The 19485-nt window shown below is 46.4% G+C and overlaps 1 protein-coding gene across 5 annotated transcripts in view; it reads right to left on the bottom strand.

The window, feature by feature from the left end:
• The window catches only part of LOC101435890 (protein FAM163A), a 101562-nt gene that overhangs the window by 36102 nt on the left and 45975 nt on the right, over positions 1-19485 (bottom strand). The window contains exon 1 of one of the 5 annotated variants that reach the window (XM_012526509.4): positions 7815-7985. The exons of the other annotated variants lie outside the window; for them this stretch is intronic. The gene's annotated coding sequence lies outside the window, so the exon portion shown is untranslated. Of the gene's footprint in view, positions 1-7814; positions 7986-19485 lie in introns of those variants that run through there. 5 annotated transcript variants of the gene reach the window in all.

The raw sequence follows: 19485 nt of genomic DNA, 5'->3' as shown, positions 1-19485 counted from the left end.
TTTTTTTTTTAAAGATACATAGATTACAAAAAATGTTACATTAAAAAATATAAGAGGTTCCCATATATCCCACTCCCCACCCCCTACTCCTCCCACATCAACAACCTCTTTCATCATTGTGGCACATTCATTGCATTTGGTGAATACATTTTGGAGCACTGCTGCACCGCATGGATTATACTTTACATTGTAGTTTACACTCTCCCCCAGTCCTTTCAGTGGGTTATGGCAGGATATATAATGTCCAGCATCTGTCCCTGCAATATCATTGAGGACAACTCCCAAGTCCTGAAAATACCCTCATATCTCATTTCTTCCCTCTCCCTGCCCTTAGCTAACTACCTTAGCAGCCACTTTCTCCAGATCAATGCTACAGTTGCTTCTGTTACTAGTCACAATAGTTCTATGGTAGAATACCAGTAAATTCACTCTAATCCATATTTTATTTCTTCATTGTGTGGACCCTGGGTTGATGATGTCCACTCCACCTCTATATTGACAGGGGGCTTAGATCCCCCTTAAATCCCCATGGTTGATGGATGTGATTCTCCTGCTTGGAGGTGTAGGCACTCTCAGTTCCCTGGTGTAGTGGTTGACCATCTTCACCTCCCTGCTAGCTGACCTAGGTAAGTCCAATGAACCTGAGAGCAGGAGTTGCAGCTCTGCTGAGGCTCAGGGCCCAGCTGGCACATGTCCAGTCCAGAGATTCTAGTCTCCTGTGTATATACCAACCCCAGCACCAACCACAGGTTCAGTAAGAGTGACAGAAAAGGCATGTGTAGAAAGGTCACATCTGAGTCCAACTCTATCACACTCAGGAACACAAATTCCAAAGTAGGGCCCACTGACAAGGTGCTGAACTCCAGAGCCAACTGCCATGAAAATTGGTCAAGATTAAAAAAAAACAAACATATTAATAGTTTTTGGCAAGAGTATGGGGAAATGATCACAAGCATACACTAGTGGAAGTCTAAATAGGCACAACCTTTGTAGAAGGCAACTTGGCAGCTGCACTAATCTTAAAAATCAAGGGCTCACTCCTTGTTGCTCAAATGTGGCCTCTTTCTAAGCCGAACTCTGCATATAAATGCAATAACTTCCTCCTAGCGTGGGACATGACTCCCAGGGATAAGCTTCCCTGGCATAGAGGGAATTAACTACCAAGCACCAACAACCAATGCAACTGGAAAAAGACCTTGTCTAAAAGGGCAAAAAGGTGGAAAAGGGGGAAAAGGCCCAGTGGTTAGGGTGTCCGTCTACCACATGGGAGGTCCGTGGTTCAAACACCGGGCCTCCTTGACCCGTGTGGAGCTGGCCCATGTGCAGTGCTGATGTGCGCAAGGAGTGCCCTGCCATGCAGGGGTGTGCCTGCATAGGGGAGCCCCATGTGCAAGGAGTGTGCCCCATAAGGAGAGCTGACCAGCGCGAAAGAAAGTACAGCCTGCCCAAGAATGGTGCTGCACACAAGGAGAGCTGACACAACAAGATGACGCAACAAAAAGAAACACAGATTCCCGTGCCACTGACAACAACAGAAGTGCACAAAGAACGCAGCAAAAATAGACACAGAGAACAGACAACTGGGGTGGGAGGGGAGAAGGGGAGAGAAATAAATAAATAAATCTTTTAAAAAAAAGGGGGAAAAGGTAAAGACAAATGAGTGTATATGGCTAAGAGACTTCAAAGTGAGTTGGGAAGTCATTCCAGAGGTTATGCTTATGCATGACTCAGCAGGATCTCATTGACTGCTAAAGTAAATATTGCCTCAAATAGTGGGGCTCCTGAGGGTTCTGGATAGATCCAGAAACTATAGTCAGGGCAGATAGCTCAGGAGTTAGGTGACTTACCAGTGGGCCTTCTTTGAGGTATATGTGTTCTAGTGTGACAGAGTTGGACTCAGTTATGGTTTCCCTATACATGGCTCTTCTGTCCTTCTATTTGAACCTATAATTAGTACAGCGTTGGTAGGTATATGTCCAAGGGACTTAAATCTTTGGGTTGTTCATATGCCAGCTGGGCCCTGAATCTCAACAGAGTTGCAACACCTACTCTCCAGTTCATTGGTCTCACCTAGGACAACTAACAAGAGATGATGATGGACAGCCACCATACCAAGGAACCGAGAGTGTCTGCAACTGTAAGCAAGAAAATCCTCTCCATTGGCCCTATGGGATCCAAGTCCCTTCTCAATTAGAGGTGGAGTGGACATTACCATCCCAGAATCCTCAGGATTGGGGAACAAATTATGGACTAAAGTTGACTTACTGGTATTCTACTATAGACTTGTGATTCCAACAATGGAAGAAATCATATCATTGATGTGGAGGTAGTAGCGACTGGAGGTTCTGAGGTCAGGGAGAGGGAAAACAGGTGTAACACAGGGGCATTTTTGGGTCTTGGGAATTGAAATGACATTGCAATGATAGATACAAGCCACTATATATCTTGCCATAACCTACAGAACTGTGGGAGAGAGTATAAACTACAATGTAAACTTTAGTCCATGTTTAGTGGCAATGCTCCAAAATGTGTTCATCAATTGCAGTGAATGTACCACACAATGAGGGATGTTGCTAATGTGGATAAATGTGGGCAGTGTGGGGAGCAGGGCATTTGGGAATCCCCTATATTTTTTTATGTAACACTTATGTAATGTAAACATCTTCTTTAAAAAAAATTAAAAATTAAAAAAAAATCAAGGGTCAGCTTCAAGTATTTACTCTAAAGAAATACTTATGGCTGTATGAAAACTTTAAGTTAATGATGTTCACTGCAGCATTATATATCTGGAAGTAACCTAAATGCCTAACAGCAGAGGCTAAGTTAAATACATTATGGTATATCTAGAATTACTATGGAATAATAATGTTTGTTAGAATAATGTATGCAAATATTAGTATAATATACTACTGAGCAAGTAGGCTATACAATAGTATTATTAAATGACACTCTTTAAACATGTTCTGGTAAAAAAAACCAAACACGTATACATATGGCCTAGAAAAAAAAAAGTATAGAATAATATATCCTAAAATGTTATCAGGGTTTTTAAAATAAGGAGTAGGATTATTTGTCATTATTTCTCCCTGATGCTTTTCAGTATTTTCCAAGTTTTTGTCTTGAGCTCATGTACCTTTTGTACTTTGAGGAGAAATAATTGCTACGAAAACAGAACAAAATGGAACAAAACGTGGAGTCCGGCTGGGGAGCCTAAAGCATGCGGTCCTGCCAGAGGTCCAGAATTCCCAAGCACACTCCAGAGGGCAGACTGCAGAATGCAGGGGATATCTTTTTTTTTTAAAGATTTATTTATTTATTTAATTCCCCCCCCTCCCCTGGTTGTCTGTTCTTGGTGTCTATTTGTTGCGTCTTGTTTCTTTGTCTGCTTTTGTTTCTTTGTCCGCTTCTGTTGTCGTCAGCGGCACAGGAAGTGTGGGCGGCGCCATTCCTGGGCAGGCTGCACTTTCTTTTCACGCTGGGCGGCTTTCCTCATGGGCGCACTCCTTGCGCGTGGGGCTCCCCCACGCGGGGACACCCTTGCGTGGCACGGCACTCCTTGCGCGCATCAGCACTGCGCATGGCCAGCTCCACACGGGTCGAGGAGGCCCGGGGTTAGAACTGCGGACCTCCCATGTGGTAGACGGACGCCCTAACCGCTGGGCCAAAGTCCGTTTCCCGAGATATCTTTTTGATTCCCAGCTGCATGTCCTCTCATTTTATCAAAGGAAAACCTCAGCTAGAAGACATGGGTGTGGAGGAGAAAAATGTGTTCCAGGGACTTCCACTCGCAGTTTAGAAATGCCTGTATTTATAGTCTGTGCAGTGACCTTTCCAGTCGACTGCAATTTATAGTTTCTTAATTGGTTTTCTTGAAACAAGCAGTGGTAACTTATATACCAGGCAAGGAAGGAGCAAATCGCATCTGGGGTGGGGTGGAGCAGAGGGGGAGATGAGGACGAGGGAAGGCAGGGGGGCTGGCCGAGCTCTCTCTATCCAGTTTCCCTGACACACTGAGGAACCGTGCCCTTAACTGATCTGGTGACTCACAGAGAGGAAATGTTGGAGAAGTGAGCTCTGAAGAATAATCTCTTGATGTCTATATTTAATTGTCCTCCCGTAGTGACGTCCATGGCCAGTGTCTGAGGCTGGGCAGCTTTTCTTTGACATCTCGGATCATCTGTCGTAGCCAGGCCACAAAAGAGTCCAGCTTGCCCGGCAGAGTTGAAGCGGCAGGTGTAAAGTCACTTGTTAAGGCACTGAAGTAAGATGATCACCAGGAAGGGCACTGGAAGGAAACCCCGAACCCCAGCATCGAGGTTTGGTACACTGCGATGTGTCACAATTCGGGGTTGTCTTCTTTATGAAAGAAACGAGATGTAGCATCTTTTTTTTGTCTCTGGCATGTAACAGGAAGTCAGCGAATGTTAGTCCATCTTCCTTCTCATGTTGTGTTGCACGGGTGCAGGTTCTGTGCCCTCACAAGATGGTCAGTAAGTGCCCCAAGGGAAGACAGAATGCCCTGCCTTTTCTGGGCCTGGGTGTGAAGGGCTGCGGTGGATGCGGAGGAAGGGAACCCCAGAAGGGTACACTGGAGGGATGTCTGCCATATGCCAGGCTCTGTGCTAACCGCCAAGTTAGCTAATCCTCACGACAAAGTCTATCATGCAGAATTGTCTTTATTTTCAGATGAGGTAAGAGCACCAGAGAAATTAGAGTAACTTGCCTAAGGTCACCCCACTAGAAAGCAAAAGATGTGAACCTAAGCAGTCTGGCTTTAGATCTACCACTGCTTTCCAAGAGGAGGCAGGTCTGGCTTGGGGGCGAGCTAGCTGTGGCCAGGTCATTCCTGGAGAGCACAGGAGGTCTTGGAAGGGCCAAGGATCTGGTGGGTGTTGGGCAGACCTGTCTTCAATCGTAAGCAACTGTGCCGAACCCGGAACCACCCTCTCCTTCTAGGAATCCTCAGTCTGGCCTGCCTGGGCTTATAGGCCACTGTGGTCCAGAGCCAACCTCTGGCTCCTGTGCAGCCCTGCACAGAGGGACTGGCCTCTTGGTGGGCCTGGAGGAGGCCGGCATCTCACCTGCACATCTCACCTGCACATTTCTCCTCAGGGCCTTCTCTTCCAGATGTGTCCATGGGGGTGAAGATAGCCACAGTGTTGCCTGGCTGCCTGAGCCAATTGGGCATAATAGCTATCCTGGCCAATTGTATTAATAGAAAATTTGGAAAGTATAAAAAGGTAAAAAGCATGTGGCAGTCCCACACAGATACTGAGGGTTCACAGAGATTTTGGATCAGATTCTGGATTTGCTATTTAATGTCTAAGTTTAAGTGACTTTGGGCAAGTTTTTGTTGTTCTTTTTAACTTTTCTGTGCATTGCTTTTCTTATATATAAAATAGGATTCTCTTTTCATATTTCTTCTATTATTTCAGTGGGATATTGGGTGGTCGGAAGGATAAATATATGCATTTGATCACTTTTTGATTGTACATTTAAAAAATATTTTCAAACTATTTTCCCAAAGGGTTTTATGAAGTTTCACTGCCACCTAGCAACATAGGAGCTGAACCACAATCTGATCAACATAAGGCTATGCAAGGATAATAAAAATAAAATTCTTACACAGTGACTGGATCACAAAAACACTCTGTAAACATGAGTTATTGCTAACAATAATTATTATATAGTCAGTGTTCAGAAGCAACGACAGTTAGCCTTTCCCCATCTTTCCACTCGATCTTTTCCATGCGTTCTATTCTTTAGACAGTTGAGACCGTGCTGCCTGTACAGTCTGGTATCCTGCTTTCAGAATGAGAGGTTTTCAGTGAAGTTGCCAGGAATGCACAGGTCTGCACTCACTCATGCGCTCACATGCTCTCCCATGCCCACATTCCTTCATATGCGCACACACACCTCTAATGACAGAAGGGCCGAGAGTAAGCACAGCGTGGTGGCAGTGCCAGCTTGGGGTTGCACTGCAGTCCCCACCCAGTCTTGACCAGCTGGGTGGTCTCAGGCAAGCCCCTATACTGCTCTAGGACATGTTTTCTGCCTCTGCACAATGAAGGCATGGACTTAAGGACCTAAAGGGATGGCTCTAGGATGAATGTTCTTTATTCTGAAGCCAGGAGGCTGCCTGATGGGGTGGGTCTAAAACTGGGGGTTCTGCAAAGCAGGAGAGCAGCAGCTGCATGGTCCCTGGGAAGGTGGATGGGCACAAGAAACTGCCCAGGACCCTGACAAATGGCCTTTAAGAATCCAAATTCCATGAGCAAAGCCTACCAAGCCAGCCTGACCAGTTCCAAAGGAGACTCCACCCCACGACCTGCTTGCACAGCTGGCCAAAGGAGAGGACTTTCAAACGAGGGCCCCTGAGTGCATCACCAGGCCCCGCCATGTCCCTGCTGCTTACCACCACCCCCACCCTCTTCACCCCATTTCTTCCCAGCCTCCCTCAGCTTGTGCCCTTCTCATCTCTTCTACATTGGTAATTCAATGAGTCCCGGGTCTGTTAAATTAAGCCCACTGCTGCCTCTTCCAGAATCTTCTAACAGCCCTAATTGGAAAAACAGCATCAGCCTCTGCCCATCAAAGCAGATTATATCTCTGAGCAGCGGGCCTGGTCCTTGTCTGTGATGCTTGCTCCACCCAGAGCCGTGAGATCATGCCGCCCTGTTCCCTGGGGCTGCCTGCCAGCCGCACGGGCGTCAGCCCGGGAGAGGCGCCTTCTCCAGATCAAGGAGCAGCAGCAGCTGGCCTCCTGAGCTTTCCTTCTGACGGCATAAACGAATTTGTGCACATCATAGGGAGCTGGGAGCAACTCGGCCACAAGGCAAGAAGTTATTTTTCTCCAGCCTGCATTCACTGTTCTCCTCCCACAGTCCCAGTGGAATCTCTTGAACTGGAGGTGAGAATTTACTCCAAGAAAAGGTACACTTGCTCAGGAAGCCATCCCGAGGGACCACAGTCTGACCATTTTCCCAGGTAGGTGCCTGTTCATCTGAACCCCTTTCTCAGGGGTCAGAACAGTTATCCAACCAACTAACCAATCAACCAACCAACCAACCACACAACCACCCACCTACTCTCTGACTATATTGTGGTTGTATATGGCAGAAGGGGAAAGAAAAAAGAAGTATAATCCAGCCCCCCCCCCCATTAAACCACTGTTTTTAACAAATTTTTTTTTGAGATAGAATTCACATAACATAAAATTCATTCAAAACAATTCAGTGTTTTAAAAATATATTTAATGTATTCACAATGTTCAACCATCACCATCATCTAATGCCAGAACATTTTTAACATTCCCCCAAAAAACACCATACCCGTTAAGCAGACTCTCTCCATTTGCCAACCCCACCTGCCCCTGGCAATCTTTAATCTACTTCCTGCCTCTATTGAACAGATGGTTTAAGAGCTGTCCTCCATACCTGCCTTTCTCCCCTCACCTCTACATTTTTTTTTTTTTTACAACTGGATACCGAGAGACCTATGCATGAAGCACAACAGATGTTTTACCTTCTGAGAGCTCAAAGCACTTAACAAATACACTGCTTCCCCGCGTCTCACCATACATTATGCTTGACAAGTACCCAGTCCCCTCATGACGAAGATGCAGAAAAGAACACTCCTGGTGCTTTGGTCTAAGTTTAGGAATATAACTCTAGTCTAACTGATAAAACTAGGGAGTGTTAGGAGTTTGAACAGTAGTCATTTTTGCATATGGAATGAGGCATTGAGGCAAACACAAGAAACCATGGAGTTAACACAAACCATCTGGGGCACATACTTGCATAAGGAACACTTACCTTTAGTGAGCATCAGAATTCCTGGGAGGGCTTGTTGGAAGCAGTTGTGGTGGCGTCTGCCTACCATATGGAGGGTCCAGTGTTCTATACCCAGGGCTTCCTGACCCTTGTGGAGCTGGCCCACGTGCAGCGCTGCCTGCGTGCAAGGAGTGCCATGCCACGCAGGGGTGTCCCCCACGTAGGGATGCCCCATGCGCAAGGAGTGCGCCCCATAAGGAGAGCCACCCCACGTGAAAAAGCACAGCCTGCCCAGGAGTGGGTCCGTGCACACAGAGAGCTGATGCAGCAAGATGACACAACAACAACAAAAAGTAACACAGTTTTCGGGTGCCTCATGATGAGTGCAAGTGGACACAGAAGAACACACAGTGAATGGACACAGAGAGCAGACAATGGGGGGGGGGAAGGGTAGAAAAAGAAATAAAATAAATCTTTAAAAAAAAAACCATATTGGAACACACTTCCTGAGTTTCTGACTCAGCTAGTCTGGTCTGGGGCCCGAGAATTTGCATTTCTAACACATTAGCTTCAGAGGATTTGCTGGTGGTGGAGCCAGGCCTAAGCCGAGCCACATATCCACTCCTCTATCTGTCAGATGGGCTCCCAGAGTTAAACACCACCTGTTACTGTGGGGGCCCTGGAGTGAGACAGCAAAAGCCAGCGGGAGCAGCAGGAAACCATGAATGCATACTAGTATTCCCTTTTTAGTCTCAAATGTCCAGAAAGCAAGACGATGTTCCCTGGATCATTTTGGTCTGTGCAACTGGCTGAAACATCATTTTGTCACTTCTGGGCTGGGCTCTTTCTCTGAGATCCACTAACCAGGTCCCACCGAGGCTATTAAGGCCTTTGGGGCAAAGCAGCCGTCTGTGCCAGCAAAGAGCCACCCGGAGCCTCCAGTCCCCACTAGAGCTCATTGAAGTACGAGGGTGCAGGATGTCAATGGGCCAGAGAGGTTCTGGGCTTTCCAGCGGCTACTTTAACCTCAAAGTAAAGGAGTGCCCCAACTGCTCTATCCCACTGACATGTCCATCTCCCTCTCTCTGCCCTTGGTCAACTCACTCTTCAGAGAAGCTCAAATCCAACCTGTCTTTTCTACTCCCACTGCCAGTATCCTGCTTTGGCACCCTGTTACCCATCACAGATTATTCTCAGAATAAGATACTTATAATGTTTATTTTGATATTAACTTTATTGGCTTCTTTTCTAATAATATAAACATTAGTAAACATAAAATAGCAAATATAAAAATATAAGGAAAATAAAAACCACCCAGGGAAGCGGACTTGGCCCAATGGATAGTGCGTCTGCCTACCACATGGGAGGTCCGCGGTTCAAACCCTGGGCCTCCTTGACCCGTGTGGAGCTGGCCCACGTGCAGTGCTGATGCGTGCAAAGAGTGCCATGCCACGCAGGGGTGTCCCCCGCGTAGGGGAGCCCCACGCGCACAGAGTGCGTAAGGAGAGCCACCCAGCATGAAAGAAAGTATAGGTGCCCAAGAATGGCACTGCATACACTGGGAGCTGACACAACAAGATGATGCAACAAAAAGAAACACAGATTCCCGGTGCTGCTGGTAAGGACAAAAGCAGTCACAGAAGAGCACACAGCGAATGGACACAGAGAGCAGACAACTGGAGGGGGGGGCGGAGAAAGAGAGAGAAATAAATAATAAAAAAAAGAACAACAAAAAATCACCCAGATTCTTAGTACTCAGAATAGTCATTAATATTTTTAAAAATTTTCCATAATGTGTATTGAAATAATTCAGTTTTGTGAGTTATTTTTAAAAGCAATCCTATTGCTTGCTCCCCTGCCTAAACCTTCTGAAGGGTACTCCAGCCTCTGAGATAAACCTGCCTTCCCTGATCTGTTTTCTCTCTCCTTATGAACTTCCCTCCCCAAATCTTATGACTTTAGCTTGGAATCTGCATCAAGCATATGTCTGTCAGTCTGAGTTGTTATGCCCAAGAGTGCCTGAAAAGACGGTGTTTCTCGGCAGGGATGGGGGTGGGTGGGGCTGGGATGGTGGTTCTACAAGCCTCCTGGCACCCATTACATGCCCTGCCTCCTACAGGTATGTTAACTGCACACCCGGGAAGGCCTTGGAGTTTATGGCTGTGTGTCTAGCTACACTCATCTACCTACTTTCCCCTACCTGCCTATTGGTTTTTGCTCAAGCTAGTTCTCCTGCCTGGTGGGCTACTATCCTTCCTTTCGTCACTTGTCAGAACACCCAGCTGAAGTCCTCATTTGCTCCAGATCCCAGGGTCAGAAAATCTCTTCCTCTTTTTTGCTTCTGGGGCATGTGGTACACTCTCCTACACACAAACCAGTTATTAATGCATATGCTGCTCGCTCTCTAGAGTTCCTAGTAGCCTAAGATCATCCATCTTTTGGCTTTTATTCCATGAAGAGTGGTTCAGGGATCGTTAAACTGAAAAGGTTAATGATGTTCAAGGCATGGGCTCACCACCTTTGCCTGATCGGTCCCGGGGCTGTGTCTCAGGGCCAGCAGGGTTGAGACACTCCTCACGATCTTAGCTGGGCGTGCTTGTGCTCAGTGCTAAGGGCAGGAGGACATCTACACTCACTACCGCCAAGATAAGAAGGGACTCTATATTTTACCTCAACCTGAAAAGGATTTTAGGTGCTTTGGAAATGCACTAGGGTAAAAGTTAGATAAAATAGGCAGAGAAGGTAGCATGGCTGTGGCAGCCTGCCCTAAACTGATACACAGAATTGTTGGACAAGGACTGCAAATTGAACTCTGTACTGCAAATTTTACCTCTGAGCTTCTTAGCAACCAAAGCAAAATGGGAAAGATGGTTAGTTAAAAAAAAAATTACAGGGCGATGTATGGACATCCTGTGTTTTATGCATGATTGGTCTGTAAATCCACAACTTCTCTAATAAATTTTTTTTTTTTAAATCATGGTTTGGGAGGAGTTTTTCTTCCCACAAAGCCCTGAGAGAAATTTCTCCTGAGGATTCCCTCAAAGGGTAATGCTGTGAGCAGGAGAGGAAAGTCCATTATTATATCTTTACATATCTGTATTAAAAAAGCAGCTTTCTATCATATCACGATTAAAAGTCTCTGGAAGTGTGTGTACTAAGAGATGGCAGAGTTCAAACCTGCAGCTCTCTGAGAGGGAAACTTGGTCTGCAGCTGCGGTTCTGCAGCTGGAGCAGGGGTTCTGCTGTTCTGACAAGCTGCTGCCCAGACTCAGGAGGGCTGGGGGGGGGGGCACCTCCCATCTGCCCGGGTGGATTTCATAGAGCTTCTGGCTCCCCATCCACCTCACCCAGACCATCTCTGTTTTTTTGTTTCATATATTTGAATTTGGGTCAGCTGTTAAACAAAAGGGTTTTATATTTTTAAAATGAAGTTTAAAAATCTGTCTGGAGGGGAGCAGGTATAGTTCAGTGGTTGAGCACCTCCTTTGCATGTATGAGGTCCTGAGTTTAATCCCCAGTACCTCCGAACATCAAACCAACAAAATAACCCTGTTTTGAATACTATTTCTATTGAGCTTTTGCTAAGCATTTGTCAGTAGGCTTTAAATTCACATTTAAATTTTTGGGTAAAACTTGGAGGGCAGATTGTGAATGTTGCCAATTAAGGGCTAACAGCCTCATGGAAATGAGTTTCCTCGAGCCAGAGTTGGAAGGGGTGCCTCCCAGCCCCAGCACCTGGAGGCTCACACACACACTTGCACACACAACACACGCTATAGAGCTATGGAGACGGTTTTCAGGGGAGCACACCTGGTCTGGGGATCAGGGAAAGGCTCCGTGAACTCGAGGGATTCACCAAGCTAGGAGGAAGGATGGATCAGCAGGGATCAGTGTGGAGAAGTGCTCCCCAAGGGCCTGGGAGTAGAAACAGATCGTCCTGCCTGTCCTGGCCATGACTTCTGCCAGACTCAGAGCAAGTCACAACACCTAACCCCAGAGGAACTGGATCAGTGCTGCCTGTACCACTTTAGCCCACAAGCCAAAAGCTTTTCACCATCTATGTCCCTGGTCCCCCAGTCCTTTGCCTACAACACCCTCACCACCCCTCCCCAAAGTCCCCCTTTCACCAGATCACTGGCTGTTATTCTTAGCTCATTAGAATTTATGAGTCTCTTTGAGAATCTGATGAAAGCCATGGATACTTCCTTCCTGAAGAAAACAAAATAGACCCACATGCTTCTGCCTGTAAGTATGGGCAATTCACGGAGCCCCTGAAGCCTATCCCTGGACCTCTCCAGAGTCCATGGGCTGGGGTCAGAGAGCGCTGACCTATAGCCCAGGAGGCATCTGCTCTGTCAGGCTTGGCAGTGTCCCTTCTGCCCTCACCCATCAGTAGAATCCCTCAGCAGCCACCCATGCCCCGCACTTGTCCCTCCTTTACTTTATGGCTGTCAGGGCAGAGCGCTCTGCCAGGCAGGCTCCGAATGTCCTTTCTGGGCCTTTTAAGGCTAGCTCTGCCTGACTCTGTCCCTCCTCCTCCTCCCACTCTCCCAGGTCTGTGCCTGTATCATTTCATTCTTTCTCCAGATGCCTGCCCCTCTGGCCCCTCTCCCTGTTCAGAATTTTTCTGCCACCCAGGGTATGGATCTACTCCAGCCCTTCAGTGCCTCCCGAGAGCCTCAAAGCTTTTGGGGAACAGTCTCTGTTCAGGATGTTGGTTGAGCAGAAGCTCCTGACAAGCAGTTAACTCTTGCCCCATGGGGGCACAGTCAGGTTCAGCAAGGCTGCCCAGGGATGAGAGAGAAGCTCATGCTTGGTGATGCCTGAAGGAATGGAGCACCAGAACATGGTGAGAGATGACAGGACCGAGTTTTTTTAAAGTCACTTAACAATATGCTTCAGTACCTCCTGCTCTCAGCTAGTCACTATAGCAACATGTGGGCTTTGCTCACTGCCCCTTTCAATCAGACAAAGGCCATTCTGGTTCTCTGTTAGGTTGGCAAAACACCTGAGAACGTTGGGGCTGTCTCAGAGTGGAGGCTTCCAGAGGGCAGAGAAATAATGTTTCACTGGCTCTATTCAGTACCATGAAAGTGGTTAAACTTCTGGAATCTGCCCTTGGAAAGTTTATGCTTTAATGCAGACAACATTAGTTGGGCGAGGGCGAGCTGCTTGGGAAGGTAACACACTTCTAGATCATGACTTCAGGCTTGGACATTACACTAAGAATCCTGGACTGTTTACAGTGGGAAATGGGTGAGGGTTGTGGCTGAGACGCTAGTTGCTTATGACATCTTCCCTTTGTTGTCAGTAATAAAACCTTGATTTTACTTTTTTCAATTTTTTGCTTTGAGATAATTGTAGATTCACACGCAGGTGTAAGAAATAATACAGAGAGATTTTGTATACTTCTCACCCAATTTCACCCAGTGGTAACCTCTTACAAAACTATAGTACAGTATCACAAGAAGGATACTGATACTGATACAATCTCATTCAGATTTCACCAGTTTTATATGAACTTAATCTCTTTTCATGTGCACATAATTTTAGTATTTAGTATTTATGCAATTTTATCCCACATATAGATTTGTGTGCCCACTATGACAGTCCAGATATAAAACACTTCCATCACAGCAATCCCTGATGCTACCTTTTTTTATAGCCATAGCTACCTCCCTCCCTTTCTCCCCAACCTCATTTCTATAATTTTGCTATTTCAAGAATATTATATAAGTGAAATCAGAAACTTTTGAGAGAACCTCAATTTTCAGTAGGACATTTTGCCACCCAGAACAAAAGACTCTATTTCCCAGATTCCCTTGTAGCTAGTGTGGCCAGTGACCAAATACTGACCACTTTGATTTTAGTGGATGTGTTATTTGAATCTCCTGAGACAACTGCTTAAAGGGAGTCCTCTTTTGAGTCTTCTGCTTTTCCTCCTGGTATATTAGGATATGATGGCTAGAGCTCTAGCAGCCACCCTGAACCATGAGGTAACCTTAATGATGGGAGCCATGTTCAAAGAATTGCAACAGAAAATTAGGAACCTGGTTTCCTGATGATACCATGGAGTTCTTAACCAGCCTTGTACTGTCCATGGCTAAACTTCTTTTAGGTGAAAGAGAAATAGAGTTCTGTTTTGTTATGGAACTAGTCCTAACTAAAACAAAGTTTTGTTCTTTTGTTTTTTTGTTTTTTGGTTTTAAGCAGAGGAGAAACTTGCTCAAAGACATGTTTTAGGACAGTGGTTCTCAAACTTGAGTATGCATCAGGATCACCCAACACAAACTGCTGGTCCCCACCAAAAGAGCTTCTGAATCAGTGGGTCTAGTGTGGAGCCTGAATATGTGCATTTATAAAATTCCCAGATGATGCTGAAGCTGCTAGTTCAGCTTTGAGAACCATTCTTTAGGTTGATGGACTTGGCATCAAAGTGGATGATGGACTAGAAGCACAAACACTAGAAAAGAGGATCTAGGGAGGGGGAGGCAACCAAATGACTTCTGTCAGCACTAGTGAGCCCTAACTAAGGGTAGGGGAAGGAGGAACTCAAAGAAGATGGGTGTGAGAACCTCAGGGATTGCACAAGTGACAGCACCTATGCACTGACTGGATGTGACTGGGAGTGATTGGAGAAAAGAAGATGCCAATGGCAGCTATGGGTTCTTGAGCCTAGTGAACCAGAGAATGACAGTACTGCAAACAAAAAGTGAAAGTCAGGAGGAGCTGTTATTTAGAGGGGCACATTTGAGTTTGGTCTTATTCAGTTAGAGAAATTGGTGACAGGAAAGTTAAAATGCAAAATAAGAGCAGGAGTGATGCTTGGACTGGAGACTGTGGCCTGGGAGCTGTCCACTTAAGAGGGGTCATTTGGAGAAGGTGGGAGGATGGTGTGGGCAGAGGACTAAATCTCAAAAGAGTTTCCATTCAGAGGTTTGGAAGATGCAACATGCCTGCTATTGAGTCAGGAAGAGTAGACAAGGACAGAAGCCAAGGCAGGCTCATGTAGTACCAGGGAGCCCAAAGGGAGCTTCTGGGAGGAAAGGATGGTCATTGGTGTCCAAGGCAGCAGAGAGATCCAGGAGACAAGTTAGGATTAGGCGTGATGGCTTTCACAAGACTGGTCTCAGTGTGACAGTGGTGGGGAGTGAGTGGAGAGCTGTGGCGATGCAGGGGTGATGAGACCCCTCTTCAGAAAAGTCTGCTGAGGACTGGGAGAGCCAGAATGCTAACTTAGGGGTCACAGGGCAGAAATTAAATGGATCTCTAAGCACCAGTGTAGACAGAAGGAAAGTACACAGAGAAAAGGGAGACAGACCACAGATAAAAGATAAAACGGGCATTGAAGGTACAAGGTCCTGAAAGAGGAATGAGAGGATGGGGTAGAAGCATAGGCTGGGTGGAACACTTCAGAGACAAGGCTAGAGAACAAAGGGAGGACGGAAACTTTGCAAAGGAGAGAATAAGAGTGAGAGTAGCTCTAGGAGAGCATGTCAGTGAGGCTGAAGACAATATCAGAGAGTTAAGGCTGATGGATTTGGGGCATGTTAGGGGCAGGCAAGGACCCCAGGGTTGGGTGAGGCTTTGTGGGCTACAAGCAGAGAGGATGCATCTGGGGAGGAGATATTTTGACTTGGAACCTCTACAGGCTCCCAGTGGGGAAAGTTTGCAGACTGCTGGGGGACACCCAGCTCCCCTGACCAAAGAGGGAGTGCCCAGAGGGCATTTTGTACATCTTGCGTGGTAGGGAGGACAGGGACGGGAATGAGAAGACCTCACGGCAGAAGTGTTAGAGATCAAATGCAAATGAGCAGGCTAGCAGAGTGCAGCACAAGGAATCCAGCAGAACTAGGAATCTTCTCTCACTGATAATCATACCAGGGAATATTTATGGGAGACTGAGAGAGCATAATGGTATTTGGACACTTAAGGATACTATGACTTATCTGTTGCAGTATATGTTTCTATATTTTTCTTTTACTTCAGATCAAATTTATTCTGTTGATTAAACAAATAGTCACTCAGCACCTACCATAGGCCAGGCACGGGAATAAGTGCTAGGATGTGGGAATTACAGGGTAAGCCCCAGCAGGGACACCAGCCTGACTGGGGGAGAGGGGCTCAAGGCATCTGAGAGGAAGAGAGGTTCTACTGAGACCTGAGGGGTGAGTAAGAAGTGTCCAGGTGAAGAAGACTGGGTGGGAAGAAGCTGGGCAGGGATAAGAGTGGCAAGAAGGAGACCAGTCAGGAGGCGACACAATAACCTAGGTAAGAGATGGCAGTGGACTAGGCAGGGACCATGGCCCTGGATTAAAAGTAGGCAGACATGAAAAATTTAGGAGGCAAATTCAATGACAGTCGGCACTGCTTGGATATGGGGGCTTAGAAAAGGGGAGGAATTAGGGATGAGTGAACAAATTAACATATTTACTTCATGCTGTGGCCAGAATGTCTGTAAGTCAGGAAGCTGCTGACTGCTAACAGGATTATCTGGCGGGCAGGTCCCCCAGGTTCAGGAAGGAAGGCTCCAGTCCAGAGCACATGATGGCTTCATGCCATTGACACCTCTGCCACCCCAGGCTGCACACGTGGGCTGGTGCCATCTCCACATCCTGGAGGTCTTTTTTTTTTGCATTGTCTGCATAATGGTGGTGATATTTAAAATTCTCTACTACTGGCAATGGTCAAAATTCCTCCTAATTTGTCGAGTTCCTGGAGAATGGGAGGCAAGTGGCCCTACCGAAACGTAGTATTTTTTTAAAATTAAGACGAAAAATATTTTATTATAGAGAATTTCAAACATATACAAAAGTGGAGAGAATGGTATAATAAGCTCCATTTACTTATCACACAGTTTCAACAATTATCAATTCATGGCCAGCCTTGTTTCATTTATGCCTCCTACTGATTATTGTGAAGCACATCCTGCACATCTTACATTTCATTTATAAACATTTCAGTGTGCATTTATAAAAGGAGTTCTTTTTAAAAAAGCATATAATACAATACCATTAACATGTCTAAACAAATTAACAATAATTCCCTAATGGCATAAAAAATCCAAGTGCCATAAACGTAAGACATTTGGCCACACCACACCAGAGCCGAATGTTCTCACAGGCACAGTCGTTAGGACTTTCTGGGCATCATCTGCCTTGGGAGCCTGTAGAAATCTTGGGTGATGAGGACCTAAGCCAGCTCACCCCAAATGCGGATGCCAGAATCCATCAGACACTATCCAGACATTAAATTCTGGATAAACAGACATCTGACTGGCTGTGTGGTCTTGGACAAGTCACTTAGTTTCTCGTGTTTAACTGCAAAATAAAGGGTTGAAAAAAAAATCCTCCGAGGTCCTTCTGGCAGTAGGAATTGGAGGGACATAAGATTTTGGGAGGCTGTTACTTTTACCTGTGTGTTTATGGGGGTAGGGGGTTGGCAGGCACCAGAGCACTATTATTTTCCTTCAGAGGAGCTACGCAGGGAAATTATGGTCGGACAGAAGATGTATTTGGACGCCTCGCCTTTGCAGGTCTCCATCAGGAAGCATCTGGCTGCTCCCTAGCAGGCTGCAGGTAGGGGCCGCCAGGAGGCAGGTATAGCTCAGAAAAGTGTGAGTCGGGGTTGGGGGTTGGGGACTTGCCAAGTGAGAGAAACAAAAGAAAGTGGAAGATTTTTTCAAGTTCTCTGGGGCCACACTCTGGCAAGAAAGAAGGCTCCCAGTTGGCCAGGAGCAGCCAAGCGAGGGGATCAGAAGTGACAGATACAAATGTGTAGTACACTTGGTAGACAGGTGAGAGACGAAAAGCGCTGGGATTCTGGAGCAGCCTTGGCGCGGGGAGGGCGCTGGGAGAGCCCGAGTCCCTGCATCTCCTCTGGCTGCACCAGGATCTGCAGAGTGCTTTTAGCGCTCAGTACCTAAGGCCATTTTACAAACCAGCACAAGCCTGGCCCGAGGGAATCTGGGCGGAACTGAAATCACTGTCCGGCAGTTCTCCCGGACTTCTCCTGGGGGGTTTACTCAGGCAGGAATCTGGACAGGCAGCGAGCAGAGACTGCACTAGGATGGCTGTGTTGTCTCGGTGCCAGACAAGACCTCTGAAGAAGATAGGAGAGAGAGCGATGGCAAGAACTGCTTGAGTCAAGACTTTGGGAAAGGAGGCAAGTGCACCTCAGATACGAGAGGCCGCTGTTAATGCTTATTTTGGCATTTGGGTTGTGTGGGAGAGTTCCGTTTGTCCATCCAATAAAAGAGCCCCCTTTGGATTCTCCCATGGAAGTAAGTACCAGCTCTCTCTGAGACAACGTGACTCTGTGAAGAAGTTTTGAGTGGGGAGACCAGAGGCCTGGCTTTGGGGGCTTCTGTCCCCTGAGGCCAGAAGCTCTCACCCTTTCTGAGGGTTTACTTAGGGTGCTGTCACACTCAGCACGGGTGATTCCTGGGCATCAGTTACCACAACACCCCTATCGCTCCCCTTTAAGAGACCAAATCCATAGACACAAGTGAGCAGGAAGGATGTGATTATAGCCATGATCTTGAACCTGCTCTGATATTTAAAATAAGTAAAAAATCCCCATAACTCATGTCTTTATTATTAATTATTATTAATTAATTGCAACACTCCTCAATACAGACCTCAACACTGGCCTGGAGTTTCAGTGCTCTGATGGGCTCTTTATTCTCTGAGCAGCTCTCCTTAAACATTTTTAAGCCTTTCTAAGCAACTCCTACCCTTCACCCCAGCACCAATTTTCTAGATTTTAGGAACTTCAGTTGAGTTTTTGCTCAGACTGGCACAGGCTTACTCTCACAGTGTGGTCCCTGCACCAGCAGCATCACCTGGGCACTCCGCACTCTCAAGCCCCCATCAGACCTGCTGAATCAGAATATGCATTTAACAAGATCCCCAGGTGATGTGCATGCATTTTAAAGCTGAGAGGTACTGCACTTAGCACGCCCCACTTTCCTGCCACTAGCTGAAGTGGAGCGGCATCTGGGGCAGATCAAACCAATTTCAGCCAGCTGCAACTGTCACCGCTGTGAGGGGACGGAGAAAGGGGGAAGGTGGGCAGGGAGAGGGATTGCTACAAAATGTGGCATGCATTTAAAGTGTGGCAGCACTGAGATGGGATCTAAGAGGCATCCTCTAGATTTTGAGATCCTGTGATCTTGTAATTCATTTAACAGGCAGTTACTCACAAAATAATAATTGCATCTAACACTTATGGAGCCTTTATTATTAGGTATTGATTTATATAATTTGCATAGCAACCCTTTAGGTATAGAATATCATTATCCCCATTTTACATTTTACAGATGAGGCAACTAAGGCACAGATAGGTCAACTGACTTGCTCCAGGTCCCAGGGTTGAGTGCAAGTCAGAATTTGCACCCTGACCAGGTACCCAGGACCCACACTCTTAATCACCATGGGAGAGCACCTCCAGAAGGCAGCTAGAGAAACACTCTCCTCCCACAAGAGTTTGTTTTGAAGCTGTAATATCCCTCTAGGGTGCCCTATTACCTTGGTTTGCCCAGGACTGAGGGGGTTCCTGGGATGCAGGATGTGAAACTTTCAGTGCTAAAATTAGAACAATTTGATCACTTTACTGATACCTTGCCTTTTTGCTGAGGACAGTAGGAGAAGGACAGGAAATTAAATTTAATAGGAGGGAAGCGGACTTGGCCCAATGGATAGGGTGTCCGCCT

The sequence above is a fragment of the Dasypus novemcinctus genome, chromosome 13 (assembly GCF_030445035.2).
Source record: "Dasypus novemcinctus isolate mDasNov1 chromosome 13, mDasNov1.1.hap2, whole genome shotgun sequence".
In the NCBI taxonomy this organism is placed as follows: domain Eukaryota; kingdom Metazoa; phylum Chordata; class Mammalia; order Cingulata; family Dasypodidae; genus Dasypus; species Dasypus novemcinctus.
Note: the sequence above shows the minus strand (reverse complement) of the source record. Positions and strands in the feature narration are given on the sequence as shown.